Here is an 18,574-nt window from a genome sequence, read left to right on the forward strand (position 1 = left end):
TAATTCTAGAAAAAAGGCTTCAGTTAGCTGCATATATATGTCTTTGTGTTCGAGTCTCTTATCAGTTTTCTGCAGGAAATCACGGCCAGGCCTAACATCAACTGAAGTCTCCGGAAAGAAGATGGGGCCCCACAACAACAACAACAACAACAATTCCACGTGGACAATAATAATATCACTAAGCTGACAAACATCATCTACAGATCAGCTTTGAACTACAAGGTGCTCAGAACAATTTTGAGATGACTAGCTGAGATGATCCAGTCTCAAAGACTACTTGAATAAGGACTTGAGATAAACCCTGAACTTTGGCTTTATACACAGACTGGATAATAATGAAGGATATAGTTACCTTTCCTAGAATTTGACAATTAACCTAAATTTTTCTTTCAGGATAAAGATAACTTCACCCATACCCAGCAGGAAGCAATTTTAAGAATATGACACCCACATTGCCAAAGAAGTGGTGTGGGGCGGGTGGTTTTTTGGTTCTTTTAATGGGTTTTGGGTCTGGGATAATTTTCAATTGTTTAGGGGGGTTGGTTACAAGTTGTTGTCAAGGGTTAGGAAAAAGGCTAAGCAAAGGAGATTAGATTTAAGGTTCTTGTTTTAAAAAAAAAAAGAAAGAAAGAAAAGAAAAAGACAATTACTAGTTTTAAATACTTTACATTATTACCAACTATTAGGATATAAAGAAATGAAAGTTAGTAGTTAGACATTACAATAGAAATTGTAGTCATATTAGATATGTTTTAAAAATTGAGCAGATGTATTTTAGACAGGTCATCTTCAAACCCTTCAGAGATCTACAGAATATGGCATTTAAAATGTTTTAATAACTTAGAAATTTTTCTTTTTTGAGACATGTCAGCTCCTGGCAGTACCAATCTACTTCAGAGAAAATATGGGCATTGAAGAAACTGCATATGGAGTTAATTTTCATTGTGGCAAAAGTTAGCCACTGGACAACAAAGTATCCTCAAATCAACAGGACAAAATGGACAGACAGAACACGAAACAAGGGACTACTGATTCTTGCCAAAACAAGTGTGGTTATGGCTTTATCAAAAGGCGTCTTCTGAGGCCAGGACAATATGGCACCATCCCTGAAGTGGACTTCACAATCCGGAAAAGGTACAGTGTCCTTTTCTTAGAAGGCAGCTGAACAGGCAGTGGGCCGATGGCTTCTGTTGTGCAATGGAACAGCAACTGAAAGCTCACGCCTCTCAATAGTAGACTGGCATTTAATAGAGGGATGTGGAGAAGGGCATGCTTAGATGAAGCCATATATACACAGCCAAGAAGAATGGACAGCTGAATTCAAAAACCATCAACAATTTCCAGAATTTAAAATCCTGAATCATGACATGACACTAGTGGAATTCAGGTGTTTCTGGTACATGGACTGCTCTCACCCAGTGTGAGGTTGAACTGTTGACCTTGTGTACAACCTACTTCACAAATGAGTCTGTCAGATACCATAAGCCTATAGGCTGAAGATGATGCCCCAACACTATGGAGAAACCTCAGGTGACTGTCCAGGCAGCTGGCTGTTTCTGTCGACTCACAAAATTTTTGGAAGTTGCTTTTGTGCACTTCCTGTTTTTATTTTTGTTAGCTAATATTATTTCCTTCTTGGGTCTCTGAGGGAGTTGAAGATTAGTTAGTTATAGTTGAAGATTAATTAGGATAGAAAGTGAATTAGATACATTTTGGACTTACTAAAATAGGATAGATAAGGGAATTATTTTCTCTGATTTGTCAAATACAAATGGACTAGACATCGTTTAGGTATTTGTTACTTGTATATATTGTATATAGTTATTGTACTTTTGTATATAGTTTTTCTTTTGTTAGTTATAACCTTTTGCCTTTTTTCTTTTTATTAAAATAGAAAAGGGGAAATGTGGTGATATTTTATTTGTACTGAAATGTTATTTTAATTTTATGTTAATAAATAAAGTTGCCCTGGGGTCAGAGCTATTAGAGCCATAGTGAGAGCGTGGTGGTTAGAAGAGCTAGGTAGATTTCTGTGTGTTCAGGGATACAGCCAGTATTGGAGACATACGCCTTTAAGACCTGGAGGGCGGTACTTACAGGCAGTGATGAGGCAGTCATGTGGTTGGGTTTACAACCAATGAGAAGGCAGAACAGAAAGATTATTTAAACAGGGACACAGGAAGTACCTCCCTCTCTCGGGGAAGCTAGGAGCACTGCAGGAGGTAAGATTTTATCTCTGAGCTCTGACCTCTCGGCTTTTCTCTTTTACCTTGGCTCTGTGTTTCTTATTTTAATAATACGATTGGTTACATCTACATAGTCCTTTCTGACAGTAGTACTTCAGAAAAAGTAGAATGTGATGGGTTAAGGGGAGGTGTGCAGTCTTCATCACACTTGCTTCCAGTTTTACTTTTACTGGGATTACTGCAAAGTCTGCTATCCCTAAAACCTTCATGGTATGTTCTTCTTCTGCCCAATCTTGCACCCCACCTTCACATGCTAAGGGTTAGTGCTAGAATAACTTACAGCAGCTTCAATCTGGAATATAAAATTAAAAATAACAGGCATGAGTCAATGAGAGAGACTCTCCCTCTGGGCTCACACACAAGTTCAAAGAATGAATCAAAGGGAAGAAGAGCCCATGACTCCTACTTTCTGTTAAACTGTAAATGGAAGTGATATTTTAATTATAGGAGCAAAGGCTTTTTCTTTGCTAATATCAGATCTCTATAAATTCACAACCTAATCAAAATTCCTTAAAACAGGATTTTACAAAAAAAAAAAAAAAAAAAAGCTTAAAATACATTCCAACAGCTGGGCATTGTTGCACATGCCTTTACTCCTAGTACTTGAGAGGCAGGTGGAGCTCTGTGAATTAGAAATCAACCTGGCATGGCCAGGCGGTGGTAGTGCATGTCTTTAATCCCAGCACTCGGGAGGCAGAGCCAGGATGATCTCTGTGAGTTCAAGGCCAGCCTGGTCTACAGAGTGAGATCCAGGAAAGGCACTAAAACTACACAGAGAAACCCTGTAGATGAAAGAAAGAAAGGAAGAGAGAGAGAAAGAGAGAGAGGGAGGGAGGGAGGGAGGGAGAGAGGGAGGAAGGGAGGGAGGGAGGGAGGGAGGGAGGGAGGGAGGGAGGGAGGGAGGGAGGGAGGGAGGGAGACCTAGAAATTTAGAAAACAGTATAAATAGGGAAGGTATACTAAAACACTAGATTTTGTATTTTGACAGAAAGCCAGGCTTCTTCACAGAGACAGTCTGAAGATGTGGCATATTTACACACTATATTCATTGACTCAGGAGCTTTACATTATCAACTTTCTCAAAAACATGTCATTTCTTTCCAAGAAAATCCTCTTCTTGCTACTTTGGATTCTAGCACAGTATGCTGTAACTACAATCATCTTCCATATCACAGATGGAAGTCCTCCAACACCAGTCCTCCAAGTCACTGTGATTATTAGGAAATGCTACTCTTTGTCCCTCACTTCTGGTACTCACTAACTGAAAGACTTAGTTCTATAAATTTCCCCACACAAGTGAAATCAGGAGGCATCTGTCTTGAGACTGCCTCAATTTTCCAGGCTTAAGCCATATTCTCACTTCAGCCTCTCACATAGCTAGAACTACAGGTGTACACCACCACTACTGGCTTAAATATTTTTAAAAAGTAAACACTTTCTTCATTACATACTGCTTAGCCACAAGAAGGAAAGGGGGATAACACAATAAACTAACTTTTATATAATTTTGGTAAAACTTAAGAACATATTCTAAGACCCAAAGGATGCCTAGAGACACAGACAATACCCAAACTTGTATATACTATGTTCTTTCCTACACATGCTAAGAGGAAGCACAGAAAGAGATGAGCAATAACTAGCAATAAACACAACTATAGTATATTATAGTAAGACTGTAGCATCGTTCTCTTGAACACTGGGGCCACTGTTGAGTAAAAAGGACAGACACTGCAAAACTGAAACCAATCTGAAATTTAGACTACTGACTGGGAAACATACAGCATGGACACCTTGGATGTGATGGCTATTCTTGGTTGTCAATTTGAATATATCCAGAATGAACTACAATCCAGAACTGGAGGGCACACCTATGAGGTTTTTTTATTTGTTTGTTTATTTGTTTGTTTTTTGGCTTGGTTTTAAGTGGGTGAATCCATTTCTAGTCCAGACCTGTGGGGTAGGAAGACACAGCCTTTGATCCAGATCTTGAGGTGGGAAGACAAAGGCCTTTAATCTGGATCCTGAGGTAGAAAGACATACATTTAATTTGGGTCACACCTTCTGCTGGAAGCCTGTATAAGAACATGGAAGAAGGAAGCTTTTGCTCTTTGCCAGCTTGTTCTCGCCTTGCTAGCAAGTCTATTCCTTCACTGGCATTAGAGCCCACTTCTAAATTACAGCATCTACTGAAGACCAACTGAGACATCCAAACTGAGCAACTTCTGGATTCTTAAACTTTCCATTCATAGCCAGATATTGTTGGACAGGATCACAGCCTGTAAGTTATTCCAATATATATTAAAGAGTTCACAACACGGTCGGGCATGTTTGCATATGCCCGGTGGACACTTCCGCCTAGCCAGGTCCAGGTCAGGATAGCCATTTCCGGGTCAGAGCATCTCGCGTGACAGGATGCCCGGCGGACCTGGACACTTCCGCCTAGCCAGTTCCAGGTCAAGACAGCCATTTCCAGGTCAAGACGTCTCGCATGACCAGGATCCGTGACATTTCATGGCTACGTAAGCGCGCAACATGGCCATGTGATCTACTTGCATGCGTGGAGTAGTGACATCGACCAGCGCATGCCCAGCCTTTAAAATCCGGCGCCATGTTCCCAGTTCCTCCTTCTTCTCCACACACGTGTCTCTCCCACAGGCCTGCGCACTCTCTGTCCCTTTATCTTTAATAAAACTCTTATTAGTGGATTCTGTTGTGTTTCGTGACATTTCCTTGCAGGGTAAGAGCACAGCGCGGCCAATTTGGTGCTGAAACTGAGTGGGCGCTTCCGGGAGCTCTGCACCTGGAAACCCGTGAACCGGGGACTGCTTCACACAAACCAGGGACTCTGCTCCGTACTCTACAGACTGCTCACCATTTGCCTGACCACACGTAAATTCCATGCAACATTGCTTTCTCCAATTGGTGAGTCCCCCCATTTTTCGGCCAGCATAAACAGTTTCCTGAATCTGTGAGAACAACCGTTGATCGTCCGGCGCCTCACAAGTATTCTTGAGACGGGGGAACCCCTGGCCACGGTCTTCATTGGCTATGGTCAGCCCCTATCGCAGACCTAAGATTTCTAGCCATCTCCCACATCTGCAGCCTGAGATATTTCTCGCAGTGGAACCACCACTGTTGGGTGCGTCCTGGGGGCCATGTGAGGCCAACACGTTCATCCGACTTGACGAAGCGGCAGACTGTCTGGATTCCTGGGGAATCCTTTCCTCACATGGCAGGGGGCCCCTGCTTCTGTGGCTGACGAGCCAAGGAGCAGCTTGTGCTGGTATCCATCCTTGGCCTTGGGGATGCCTGGGGCCTTGGCTCTGGATCACGTTTTTTTGTTTTTTTTTTTTCTGCCTCTCTGCTGCAGACATGGGAAACAAGGCTTCCAACCCTGTAACCCTGTTAGTCCTTCCTCTCCATTAGGCTGTCTTGTTGAAGCCTTGAAACCTCTCAGTTTAATGCCTTACATAAAGATTCCTAAGCTAACTCATCTATGTTCAAAAAAGTGGCCAAAGTATGCTTTAGAAAACAACAAAAAATGGCCGCTGAGCAGCTCCTTAGATCCCGATATTTTACGGGAATTATCTAATTACTGTCAGCATTCAGGCAAATGGAAAGAGTTGCCCTATGTGATAGTGATTTTCTTTCTCAGTGCTAAACCGTCTCTTCTGGATTCCTTCTCTCCTGCTCATATGCTCTTAGCTATGCCTAAACTGGAGGATTCTCTGACTCCAGAATCTCTAACTTTAGACCCTGCTAATGAACCTCCACCTGTTCGACCTCCAGCTCCAACTCCTAGAACAAATGTTCCTTCCACTCCCCTTCTGGATTCTTCCTCTTCTAAAGCTGTTCCTTCCTCGGCAGCGGTCGTTTCCAAAGGCCCTGCCCTGGCTCCAAACTTCACTCCCCCTACCACCCGCTCTCAAACTGCTAAATTGCCTGATTCCAGCCATCCAAACCCTTCCACTGTTCTCCCTTTGCGAGAGGTGGCTGGTGTGGATGGACTGATTAAAGTTCATGTTCCATTCTCTCTAGCAGAACTCTCTCAGATAGAAAGTAAGCTGGGTTCTTATACTTCTAATTCTGCTTCCTTTATTAAACAGTTTCAATATATAACTCAATCTTATAGTCTCACCTTTCATGATATATACATGATACTTTCTAATAATTTACTTCCTGAGGAGCGCAGGCAGGTATGAAAGCAGACTAGGACCCAGGCAGATGAAATTCATCAAACTAACCTTTCACACCCTCCAGGAGCTGAGACGGTTCCTGACTGAGAACCACACTGGGACTGTAACACCCAGGGTGGCTGTCTAGCCAGAAATAGGTTTATTACCTGTCTCCTGACAGGTCTCCATAAGGCTGCCCTAAAACCAGTAAACTAAACTAAAAATGGTAATTCAGGATAAGGATGAAAATCCATCTCACTTCTTAGAGCAGCTCACCAAGGCTCTACTTCAGTTCACTAGCTTAGACCTGAGAGTCCTGAGGGCAGGCAGCTGCTAATGACCCACTTTGTCTCTCAGAGCTTCCCTGATATTAGCGATAAACGTTTAGAGAACGGCCCTCTGACTCCACAGGCAGATATGCTGGCGATAGCATTTAAGTGTACCATGGTAGAGATGAAAAGGCCCATAAAAGGAACTGCCAGATGCTGGCAAGCACCGTCCGACCGGCTCCCTGAAAGGGACCGTCTGGTCCCTGTTTCAGGTATGGGAAAGAAGGCCACTGGGCCCGGGCTTGCACCACTGACCCACGAAGGGCACCAAGAAAGCCTTGTCCAAAATGTTACCAAAAGGGTCACTGGTCAGCTTACTGTCCTAATGTCCCAAGTGACATAGGAACGCCAGACGAAGACGACCCTCTGGCTGACTTTCTAGGCTTGGCCTACAGAGAGGAATGATGCTGCCTGGTTTCCGCCCCGGCCACTCCCATCTCACACAGGGAACCAAGGGTAATAATTAAAGTGAATGGGCACCCCATCTCATTCCTTTTGGACACTGGAGCTACCTACTCTGTCCTGAGAGAGTTTTTGGGGGCCCACCTCTCCTGTTCGTCTCCCTATTGTCAGGGTTGGGGGACAGCCTTATCTACCTCATTAGACACCACCACTCAATTGTATTTTCAGAGGCATCCCTCTCATACACACATTCTTAGTGGTGCCAAGCTGCCCTGTACCTTTAAAGGGGAGGGATCTCCTAGCTAAGGTAGGAGCGTCCATTTCTTTCGCTCCACACATTCGCCTCATCCCAGACGCGCCAGCAGCTCCTCTACTTCTCCTGTCACTAAACCTTTCCAAAAGCTCCAGCAGGCTCTTCTTCAGGCTCCATCGCTCCATCGCCCAGACTTAACCTGTCCCTTCTCCCTCTATGTAGCAGAGAAAGAGGGATTTGCCCTGGGAACTCTAGGGCATCAGCTAGGACCCTCCTTTGCACGTGTAGCCTATCTGTCAAAGAAGCTAGACCTTACCAGTCAGGGCTGGGCACCTTGCATCCGTGCCTTAGCAACTGCAGAGCTCCTTATTCGGGAATCAAAGAAGCTAAGTTTTGGGTCATCCATTACTGTTTTCTCTCACCATAATCTGTCCCATCTTTTAACTTATAAAGGCTTACAAACTTTACCTCCTTCCCGAGTTCTTTCTCTCCAGGTGACATTACTAGAGGATGCCACGCTTACTTTCTGGACTTGTCCATCTCTTAATATTTCAAGCCTCCTCCCTCAACCTAATGCTGACTATTCTCCTTCTCATTCCTGCACTGAAACCTTAGAAAAGCTGCTACCTCGCCCTTCACACTTAGAGGAGGGCACATTGCTACTTATACTTATACCTGGTACACAGATGGCAACTTCTTTTTATATGAAGGGACCCATAAAGCAGGTTATGCCATAGTGTCAGATACTGAGATAACAGAGGCACAGGCATTACCCTCACACCACTAACCAACAGGCTGAGCTGATAGCTCTCACCCATGCCTTCCAATAGGCACAGGGACAATCTCTAAATGTTTACACAGACTCCAAATATGCTTTTCATATCCTCCTGTCCCACGCTGCTATTTGGAGGGAGCGTGGCCTTCTCACAGCAAAAGGAGGATCCATATCTAACTCAGGCCAAATAATGGCCATGCTGGAGGCTTCCCACCTCCCTAAGGCTATAGGAATTGTCCACTGCTGGTCTCATCAGACCAATAGCTCCATCATCTCTAGGGGAAACAACCGGGCTGACCAGGCAGCCAGAACAGCAGCCCTCCAGGGCCAAGTCTCACCTCACCCACCACAGGGAATCCATATAGTACAGCCTACACCCTCACAGGGAACTCTAGACACTAGACAAATTCTTTCCTATCTACACCAGCTCTTTCATCCTAATTAATCTTGCTCTGTCTCAATTTGTAAAAGCTCACCTGCAGCCCACCTCTGAGGAGTTACAGTTCTTAAGAACTATAACTTCCTCTTGTGAGATCTGCCAAAAAAACAGATCCCAATACCAAGTACAGGAGTCAGCCTTTTCCCACCCACCACGCTAGAGGTTCCCTTCCAGGGACTGACTGGCAGCTCGATTTTACCCATATGCCCACCGTCAGGAAAGTTAAATATCTCCTCGTGATGGTAGACTCATTTTCAATTTGGGTGGAGGCATATCCGGTTTCTAATAAGAGGGCTCAGACAATTGCAGACCTCCTTCTCCGAGAAATTATTCCTCGGTTTGGAGTCCCTGTTTCTCTCCAGTCTGACAATGGCCCAGAGTTCACATCTCAGATTTCTCAGACACTAGCTAAGGCTCTTAATGTTCCTTGGAATTTTCATATTCCATACCGCCCTCAATCCTCAGAAAAGGTGGGGCATACCAACCGGTCTTTAAAAACTATTCTTACTAAGATGTCACAGGAACTTCATCTCCACTGAGTAAGATTATTGCCTCTAGCTCTCTTCAGGCTCAGGGCTCTTCCTAAAAAGCCTCTTTCAATCTCTCCGTTTGAACTAATGTATGGAAAGCCAGTTCTAACACCAGGTCTTTTATGCAAGCCTCCAACTGTTCCAGATAGCCTGTTAACTCCTCTTTTATGTCACCTAAGGTCTATTCTATGGAGCTATGCAGACTGTTCATTACCACAGCCATGTGACAATAACTGTCCACCTCCAATACACATTGGGGATCAGGTTCTTTTCTTCCCTCCAGGCCAGCGCCCTTCACCCCTTCAAGTGGCAGGGACCCTTCAAGGTAATTCTTGTAACCCCCACAGCTGCTAAACTCGAGGGCTTTCCTCACTGGGTCCACCAGTCTCATCTATCTCACCTCCTTTTATCTCACCTCCATCCCAGAAAAATCTCTCTTCATATACAGTGAAACAAGCAAGGCCTCTCACTCTCAAGCTCCAGAGGACATCAGGATCCACTGCCTTGTCACCAATTCAAGAGGAATAAGGTATCACCCCCTCACTTCCCAACCAGGGCCACACAGAGCCGGAGGCAAAAAGGACCATCAAAAATATCCAGGCGATAAGGAATAATGTAATACAACAATCTATCGTTGTTCAATACTCAACAACTGATCACCTGAGTTTCCTAAATGCTAACCTAATAAGGGAAACAGGTGCCTTAAATAAACTACCTCTAATAAGGCTTGTATCAGATAAAAATTAAGCAGAGTACTAAAGCCAGATCTACCTCAGGTAAATGTCACATGTCTCCATCTGGGCAAGCCAGATCTACCTCAGATAAATGCCAACTCCAAAATAAAATAATAATGATTCTTTCTCTCTAAGCTTTTTCTATGTCAATAGTATCTTGTCAAACAGAAGATTCCGAGCCACAGCACAGATGGACAGCTGCAGAACAAGAGGACCTCCACCATCATCCCAGGACTTTACAAGATACCCTCTCACCTCCCTCCCCCCAAAAGCCAGCCAACACCCACTATTCAGCTGGAAGCAGTCTTTGAGAGAAACGTCGCCCCCATACCCAGTCAACCACAATTTTTTTTCTTTTTTAAAAGGAAAGACTCAGGGATGAAGGGTTCACAACACGCCCCCACAGTAGGGCGTGTTTGCATATGCCCGGTGGACACTTCCGCCTAGCCAGGTCCAGGTCAGGATAGCCATTTCCAGGTCAGGGCATCTCACATGACCAGGATGCCCGGCGGACCTGGACACTTCCGCCTAGCCAGTTCCAGGTCAAGATAGCCATTTCTGGATCAAGGCGTCTCACATGACCAGGATCTGTGATGTTTCATGGCTATGTAAGCGCGCAACGTGGCCATGTGATCTACATGCATGTGTGGAGTAGTGACGTCGACCAGCGCACACCCAGCCTTTAAAATCCGGCACCATGTTTCTGGTTCCTTCTTCTTCTCCATACACGTGTCTCTCTCACAGGCCTGCGCACTCTCTGTCCCTTTATCTTTAATAAAACTCTTATTAGTGGATTCTGTTGTGTTTCGTGACATTTCCTTGCAGGGTAAGAGCACAGCGCGCCCAATTAACTAACATATATATATATATATATATATTCATAAATGAGAGCAGTAGAGAGATATAAAGTAATATATCTATATGAGTGTGTGTGTATATATATATATGGGAAAGAGATATATTCATTCTATAAGTTCTATTTCTCTAGAGGACCCTGACAAATAAAGATTTTGGTACCAGAAGTGGTTCTAGAGCAACAGAAGTATAAGAATGAATCTTCTAAGTGTCTGGAATAGGTTTTCCAATTTACCAGAACCTACCGATACCACACCTTCTCCAGTTACTGAAGCCTCTCCTGGGAGCTTGCGGAGCACTAAAAACCCATGATGAGAACTGTTTTACAAACTTAAGGACATAAATGCTTTTGGTTACCCTATAGTTTGATTCAACAACTGTAGGTGGTAATGGATTTGGTGAGTCTGTAATAAAACTTTTGACAGTTTGGGAAAAATAAGGGAAATGATGATGCTAGTTGGTTGCTCTTAGCAGCCCTGGATAGACTGACAAAGGATAGGAATAGGTTCAATAATAAAATTAGCCAACTTCTAGCATCTTGAACTCAGTGATAAAACTGATCAGCTCCAGATGCATATAAACAATTAAAGGTTTCTAAGGGTGCCCTGGAAGGGAATCTTCTCTCTAGCAGCCACAGGGCTCGAGTTGTGGAAAATCAAACTGAAGCCCTCATTATAAAGTTGGCTGAATTACAGAGAAAATCCAAGTCCCTGCCTCAGGGTGTTGGTGGTTAAAGTAAGGGCATTAATTGGTAAAGAATGAGATCCTATAATCTGGGATGTGGATCTGTGGGAGGATCCTATAGAAGCTGAGAACTGGAACACACAGGTTCTCAAGGCTTTATTTCACCTGAGGATGTAGCCTCAGGCCACCTTCAGCAGAAAATGTACTCACACCTCCACCCCTGAAATATTGCCTTTTTCACCTTTGATGGAGGAAATTAACCCTTCATTGTCTGCTAAACCAGCAGTGACCTCTGAAGGAAATGCCAGGCAAGACAATATTGATGTTCCTCAGGACCCAACAATAGTTTCCTCTAGACATCTAACCAGACTTAAGGAAAAGCTGGCTCCTACTGGGAGGTAGAAAGTGAAGTCCATGACAATGTATGCTACACTACTAAAAAGCTTAATGAGTTTGCTAATTCATTCAAGCAAAAGTCTGGGGAATATGTATGTGAATGGATTTTAAGAGTGTGGGATAATGGTGGAAGGAACATAAAACTGGATCAGGCTGAGTTTATAGATATGGGCCCTCTGAGTGGAGATTCTAGATTTAATATGAAAGCTCACACAGTTTAAAAAAAAAAAAAAAAAAAAAAAAAAAAGGTCAAAAGTTTGTTTGAATGGTTGGCTGAAGTATTTGTCAAACCAATAGTCATGTTTAAATGGAGCTCAGTGGGAAAGCATTAGAGGTTTCATATCACTACTTACTGGTGCACAATTTATAATTTTCTTATAAATACATTTATTAACTGTTCACTTCTAGAATTTGCCATTTAATATTTTCTGATCTTATAATGGAAACTGCGGTGGTGGCGCACGCCTTTAATCCCAGCACTCGGGAGGCAGAGCCAGGTGGATCTCTGTGAGGTCGAGGCCAGCCTGGGCTACCAAGTGAGTTCCAGGAAAGGCGCAAAGTTACACAGAGAAACCCTGTCTCGAAAAACAAAAACAAAAACAAATAATAATAATAATAATAATAATAATGGAAACTGCAGAAAGCAAAACTGAAAATAAAGGAGGACTACAGTATTTTACATTAAGTATTGATCTTAGGTGGAAGGCTTTCACTGGATTGCACATAAAGTGAACATAGAGGTTGATTTCTTTGCCAATATCCAAAAATTAATGATCAGATTTTCTCCTACTAGATGTCATTTGTTCAGAGATCTGTAAGAGGCTTCCTATAAACATATACTATCACTTAAATGAATGACCGAAGGTTAGAAGGCTCATGTTACCAACTTAGTTCTCATACATTCAAACTTGTAGCTCTCACATTACTGGTGAATAATAGAAACAATCAGTATATCTTCTAGAACTGGTGTACATAGACTACATGCATCTCATGCCCAGGAGTCTGTAAGTCCCTATCATCTCCCATAAGAATGCTAACATAAGAAAGATGCATTGGAATGCTTGGATTTGAAGTTTCCCCCATAGGCACACACGCTCCAAATTCTTTAGCTTGTGGCACTGCTGAAAGCTGTGGAGCTCTGAAGAAGTGGGCTTTATTCGAAGGACTGAGACCCAGAGGGTAGGCCTTGGAAAGTTAATCTTGCTTCTTTCTGTTTAAGACCCATCATCTCCACCCACTCACTACTCTATTGCTGTATGAACAAGCTGCTGCTGAATGTTTCCACCACCACAGACTAAGCAGCTCTGCTTGGCCTTCTCCAACATGGGAAAAGAAAGTCTCTGAAACCATGAACTAAAATGAATTTTTCCTCTCTCAAACTGTTATGTTTTGTTTATAGCAATGAGAAAAGTTACTAATAAAGAAAATTGGTACTGAAGTAGGATTGTCACTGTGATTAACCCTAGCCATGTGATTTGTATGCCTCCGGAACACAGTCTAGACAAGCCCTAGAGTGCTGTTACAGAGTTTAGTGGGTGATTCTGCTGAATCTGGAAGTCCAGAATGCCAATAGTTACAGGGACAGCAAAAACTATAGTCAGGGAATTTCAAATGGGGACAAAAAAAAAAAAAAAAATCTGTCAGGAATGGGACTAGAGGCCATTCATGTCACATTCCAGCAAAGAATGTGGCTCTGTTCGGCTTATGTTCTGGAATTGTGAGTAAGATTTAACTTTAAAATAATGATATAGCTGATGGAGGAAATTTCAAGACAGCCTAGTATCAGTCTGAAGCATGGTTAATGTTGGCTGCTCTTCGCTAGATTTGTGTGAAGAGCTGCAGAAAGCAAAAAGTAGAGCAGAAGCAATTTGCTGCTGGAGGTTTTTACTCTTTTGTGGGGGGCCCGCCACCCAGCTCCCAAATAAATCACATATGGAGGCTTATTCTTAATTATGAATGCCCGGCCTTAGCTTGGTTTAGTTTCTTGCCAGCTTTCCTTAACTTTTCCCTTTTAGCTTTTGCCTCTGGGGCTTTTTCCATTCTCTTACTTATGTAAATCTCACTCTGACTACCTGACTTGCTGCATAGCTGGGTGGCTGGCCCCTGGAGTCCTCCTCCTCTGGCTGCTCCTTTTTCAATCCCTCTTCCCAGATTTCTCCTTCTATATATTCTTTCTGCCTGCCAGCCCTGCATATCCTTTCTCCTGACTTGCTATTGACTGTTTAATTCTTTATTAGAACATCAGGTGTTTTACACAGGCACAGTAACACAGCTTCACAGAGTTAAACAAATGCAACATAAACAAAAGTAACACACCTTATAATAATATTCTACAACAGCAATTTGAAAAAATATGCACTTTGGTGAGCAAAAGAGCTAGAAAGCATTTAAAGTTGTGAACAAAGAGGTAGTGGTTACTAAGGAGATTATCATCATTAGAGAAACCAAACACTTGGTTCTAGAACAAAAGAAAGATGACCCAAGGGAAAGCACCTAGCTACTCCCTAAAGGCTCCAAAGGCATAAAAATTGAGTCACCTGAAAAAACTTTCATTCCGAAGAAGAGTTGCCTGAGAAAGCTAAGGGGTTCCCTTCATAAAAAGAGCCATCCAGGGCTGGGCGATGGTGGCGCACGCCTTTAATCCCAGCACTCGGGAGGCAGAGCCAGGCCGATCTCTGTGAGTTCAAGGCCAGCCTGGGCTACCAAGTGAGTTCCAGGAAAGGTGCAAAGCTACGCAGAGAAACCCTGTCTCGAAAAACCAAAAAAAAAAAAAAAAAAAAGAGAGCCATCCAAAGAAACCAAGGTTAAGCTGCACAAGCTCTCAGAGATTGCTGCAGCAATGGTCAAATGTTCCTGTTATATTTCAAGTTACCAGCAGAACTTAGCACAGTCCACTTTTGCAGTTAGGCAGATGTAAGAAAGGATCAACTGAGGCATGCACCAAGGATCCAGGAAAATGTCTGAGTCCAGGCAGTGTGGTACAGGAGCAGACCTACAAAGTGTAGCTGACAGGGCAATGAATGAAGCTGTAAAGGTGAAACCTAAGTTGCAATAGAGCCAGGATGTTGGAAATGCTAGAAATATGGCACATTTGCTGAGAAAAGCTGCAGGCACTAAGTACAGGTGGCCCAAGAAAGGGGCCAGGTGTGCCACAAATGGAAGTGCCATAGAGGCCAGGGCTTCCCAGTATGTTGGAGGTCAGAGCATTCCACTTTGTACATTAGATGCCAGACATGGTGCTAAAGGAGTTCATGTTTACCTGCTGGGTTTTAGGCTTGCATTAGTTCAGTCTTTCCTTGCTATCCCACTGTTCTTCTCTCTTAAAATGGGATTGTTTATTTTGTGCCATTGAATATTGAAGGTGCAACTTTCTCTGATTTTACAGGGGCTCACAATGAAGAAAGAAATATATATATACATACACTAACTTATTGGCTACTTTATTTTATTTGGTCCTCACAGAAGTCTGTGAAATTGGTATAGATGGCATTAATAGTACTATGGTTTGGATGCTAACTATCTACCAAAGGCCTATGTGTTAAAGATTTGGTACTTAGAAGAGCCTTCTGGAAAGTGTCAGAGTTTGAATTATGAGACTTGTGGAAGTCCTTACATCACTGGGGAGGAACATGCCCTTACATAGGACTATGGGGCCTGTCTGTCTGTCCTTTCTGCTCTTATCAGATGTGTGACCACACACTGCAAAGTACTTTCTAGCCAGAGGCCAATTGACCAATCTGACCCTGGACTTTGAACCTCCTGAACTGTGAACTAGCTAAAGCTTTTGCCTTTAAAAATTAGTTGAGCTGGGCGGTGGTGGCGCATGCCTTTAATCCTAGCATTCAGGAGGCAGAGCCAGGCGAATCTCTGTGAGTTCAAGGCCAGCCAGGTCTACAGAATGAGATCCAGGACAGGCACCAAAACTACATAATTCCAGTACTGGCTTGTTCAGTTGTCTAGCTTGGATGAAGCACACTAGACACGTAGTCCATATACCCTGAATTCTAATTTCCATAATTTGCTTCCTAGTAAATAATAGAAAGAAAGGGTGTTTCTTACTCTTTTCTCTGGATAACTGAGACTATAGCAAAAGTCAATCATCTGTTGTCTTCTGACCTCCACGCATATGCTATGGCACACACACACATTCTCTCTCATACTCACTCTCTCACACACACAAATAATAATAAATGCTTTGAAAAATAATATCAATGTACAATTTTCAAACTGGCTATGAAAATTTATATATTTTCAGATACTTACCTAATTCCCCCCAAAAAAGAGACAGCTAAGAATAGCACCAAAAGAAGAAAGGACACAGGATCCACCTGAGGAGCAGAACAAAGACAGGATCTGTCTACTTAGCTGAGAAGAGAATCTGAGGATAGAGATGCTAAAAGATGAAAACCTCATTTTCAACAAAATAGAGATGGTAAAACATGAAAACTGGATTCCTATTTGTGGTGGTTTGAAAGAAAATGGCCCACAAAGGGAATGACACTATTAGGAGGTGTGGCTTGGCTGGAGTGGGTATGGCCTTGTTGGAGGAAGTGTGTCACTGTGGGGACAGGCTTTGAGGTTTCATATGCTCAGGATACTACCCAGTGAGTGAGTTGACCTCTTATTGCATGCAAGCCAAGATATAGCTAGCAACACATCTGCCTGCATGCTGCCATGTTCCCTGCCATGATGAGAATGGTCTGAAACTGTAAATAAGCTACCCCAATTAAATATTTTCTTTATAAGATTGCCATGATCATGATGTCTCTTCACAGCAATAGAAAACCCTAACTAAAACACTATTTATAAGGCAATAGCCATCAGCTTATTGTAAAAAAAAGGACAATGCACAGAAGTATCTTTTGTGGCTATAAACCTGGACAAGCAATACTTGATTGAGCCTCTTCTGGAGCTCTAATAAGGACAACCATTCCAGCTACTGTCTCCAAACTCTCTTCTCTATGCTTACTCCTCTCTTATAGCTGCTTATCCCAATACAGTTGTGTATAAGCATAAGAAGGTAAAAGATCTGGACAGATGCAATATCTAATCCAACAACTTATAAACCTTCCACTTCCATGCTCAATGGTTGCTCTCGGGTAGACAACATACAATAAAGTATGAGATTTTTAGTTATTTATATTCACATTTAAAAGAAACTGTAAATATTACTTAGACTTAAGAGTAAGCCAAGAATGGTGGCTCATGTTTCTATTCCCAGCATTTTTGAGACTAAGGCAGGTCAGCCATAAATTTGAGGCCAGCCTGGTTTACATAGTGAGTTCTAGGCCAGTCAGTGCTACATAGAGAAATACTGTTTCAACAAAATTGAAAAAATTGTTGAAAAAGACCACCTAGAGAAGTTAAGAACAACATGAAAAGAATCACCACAAATGGTGCTGTGAATTAATGAAGTACAAAGCACTTGACCAGTACACAGAACTTGTTCCATCCTTATAATACAACAACAGCGATAAAAAACCCAGGTGATCAATCTAAGTTCCATAAAATCTTGGTCCAAATAGAAATGATTAGAAAGCTTATCTGTATCATCATTTCCAAGCATGCCCAAAAGTTTATATTCAGTGACTTAAACAAATGACTTCTCTCTAATGAAGAAAAACTATAGCAGATAATAAATCTATAGATTTTAGTTAAGACAATGTAGTGGTTTGAATGAGAAATGTCCCCCACAGTCTCAGATGTTTGAACACTTGGTCCTCAACTGGTGGCACTGCTTAGGAGGTTTAGGAGGTGCAGCCTTGCTAGAGGTTGTATGTCATTGGGGGAGGGCTTTGAAAGTTCAAGGCCTTGTCCTACACTCAGTTTGCTCTTTTCTTTACATTTGGTAGCAAAGCATGTAAGCTCTCAGCTTCCTGTTCCTGCCTTCATGCCTGCTACTTGCTACCACATCTCCACTCCACCATCCTGGACTCATATCCCTCTGGAACCGTAAGACAAAATAAACTCTCTCTCTTCTTTAAGTTGCCTCTCATCATGGCATTTTTATCACAGCAACAGAAAAGTACTAAGTCTTTGGGCTTTCTTTCTTTTGTGTTTGACAGGGTATCAGTGTAGCTTAGGCTGCCCTCAAATTTGCAAAAATCTTCCTGCTCTAGCCTCCCAAGTGGAAAAATTACAGGCATGAACCATGACATGAAGCAAGTAGAATCAATTTTTTAAAATATTTAGTAGTGTTGGTTTTTCCCATTGAGTCATTTCCCAATGAGCCCTGTGCTCCATTTTTTTTTTTTTTACTCATTTCTTTATTTTTGTGGTACTAGCAATCAAAGCCATGAGCTCACTCATGCTAGACAAGTGCTCTAACACTGACCTAAATTCTCAATCCCCATTTTTTTTTTTTTTTGCGGGGGTGGGGGTGGAATACATTTTGAGACAGGGTTTCTTTGTATATCCCTAGCTGTCATGGAACTTGCTCTGTAGAACAGGCTGGTCTGAAACTTAAGAGATCTTACCTGCCTTAGCCTCCCAAGTGCTAGGACTAAAGGTGTGTATTACCATACCTGGCTCAATTCCCATTTTTATTTTTAGAGTATTTTTTAAAAGTTCTACACTGATATCTTCTGTCTTAGTCACTGTTCTATTGCTGTGAAGAGACACCATGACCACAGCAACTCTTAGAAAAGAAAGCATTTAATTGGAGGTTTGCTTATAGTTTTAGAGATTTAGCCCATTATCATCATGGTGGGGAGCAAGGGGACATGCAGGCAGATGCTGGAGCAGTAGCTGAGAGGT

The 18,574-nt window shown here is 42.6% G+C and overlaps 1 protein-coding gene across 9 annotated transcripts in view; it reads right to left on the bottom strand.

The window, feature by feature from the left end:
• Positions 1-18,574, bottom strand: part of Syt14 (synaptotagmin 14) — a 171,804-nt gene that overhangs the window by 127,326 nt on the left and 25,904 nt on the right. The window contains exon 3 of one of the 9 annotated variants that reach the window (XM_076548238.1): positions 16,082-16,146. The exons of the other annotated variants lie outside the window; for them this stretch is intronic. The gene's annotated coding sequence lies outside the window, so the exon portion shown is untranslated. The remainder of the gene's footprint in view (positions 1-16,081; positions 16,147-18,574) is intronic. 9 annotated transcript variants of the gene reach the window in all.

This window comes from Peromyscus maniculatus, chromosome 11 (genome assembly GCF_049852395.1).
Source record: "Peromyscus maniculatus bairdii isolate BWxNUB_F1_BW_parent chromosome 11, HU_Pman_BW_mat_3.1, whole genome shotgun sequence".
NCBI classification, from domain to species: Eukaryota; Metazoa; Chordata; class Mammalia; order Rodentia; family Cricetidae; genus Peromyscus; species Peromyscus maniculatus.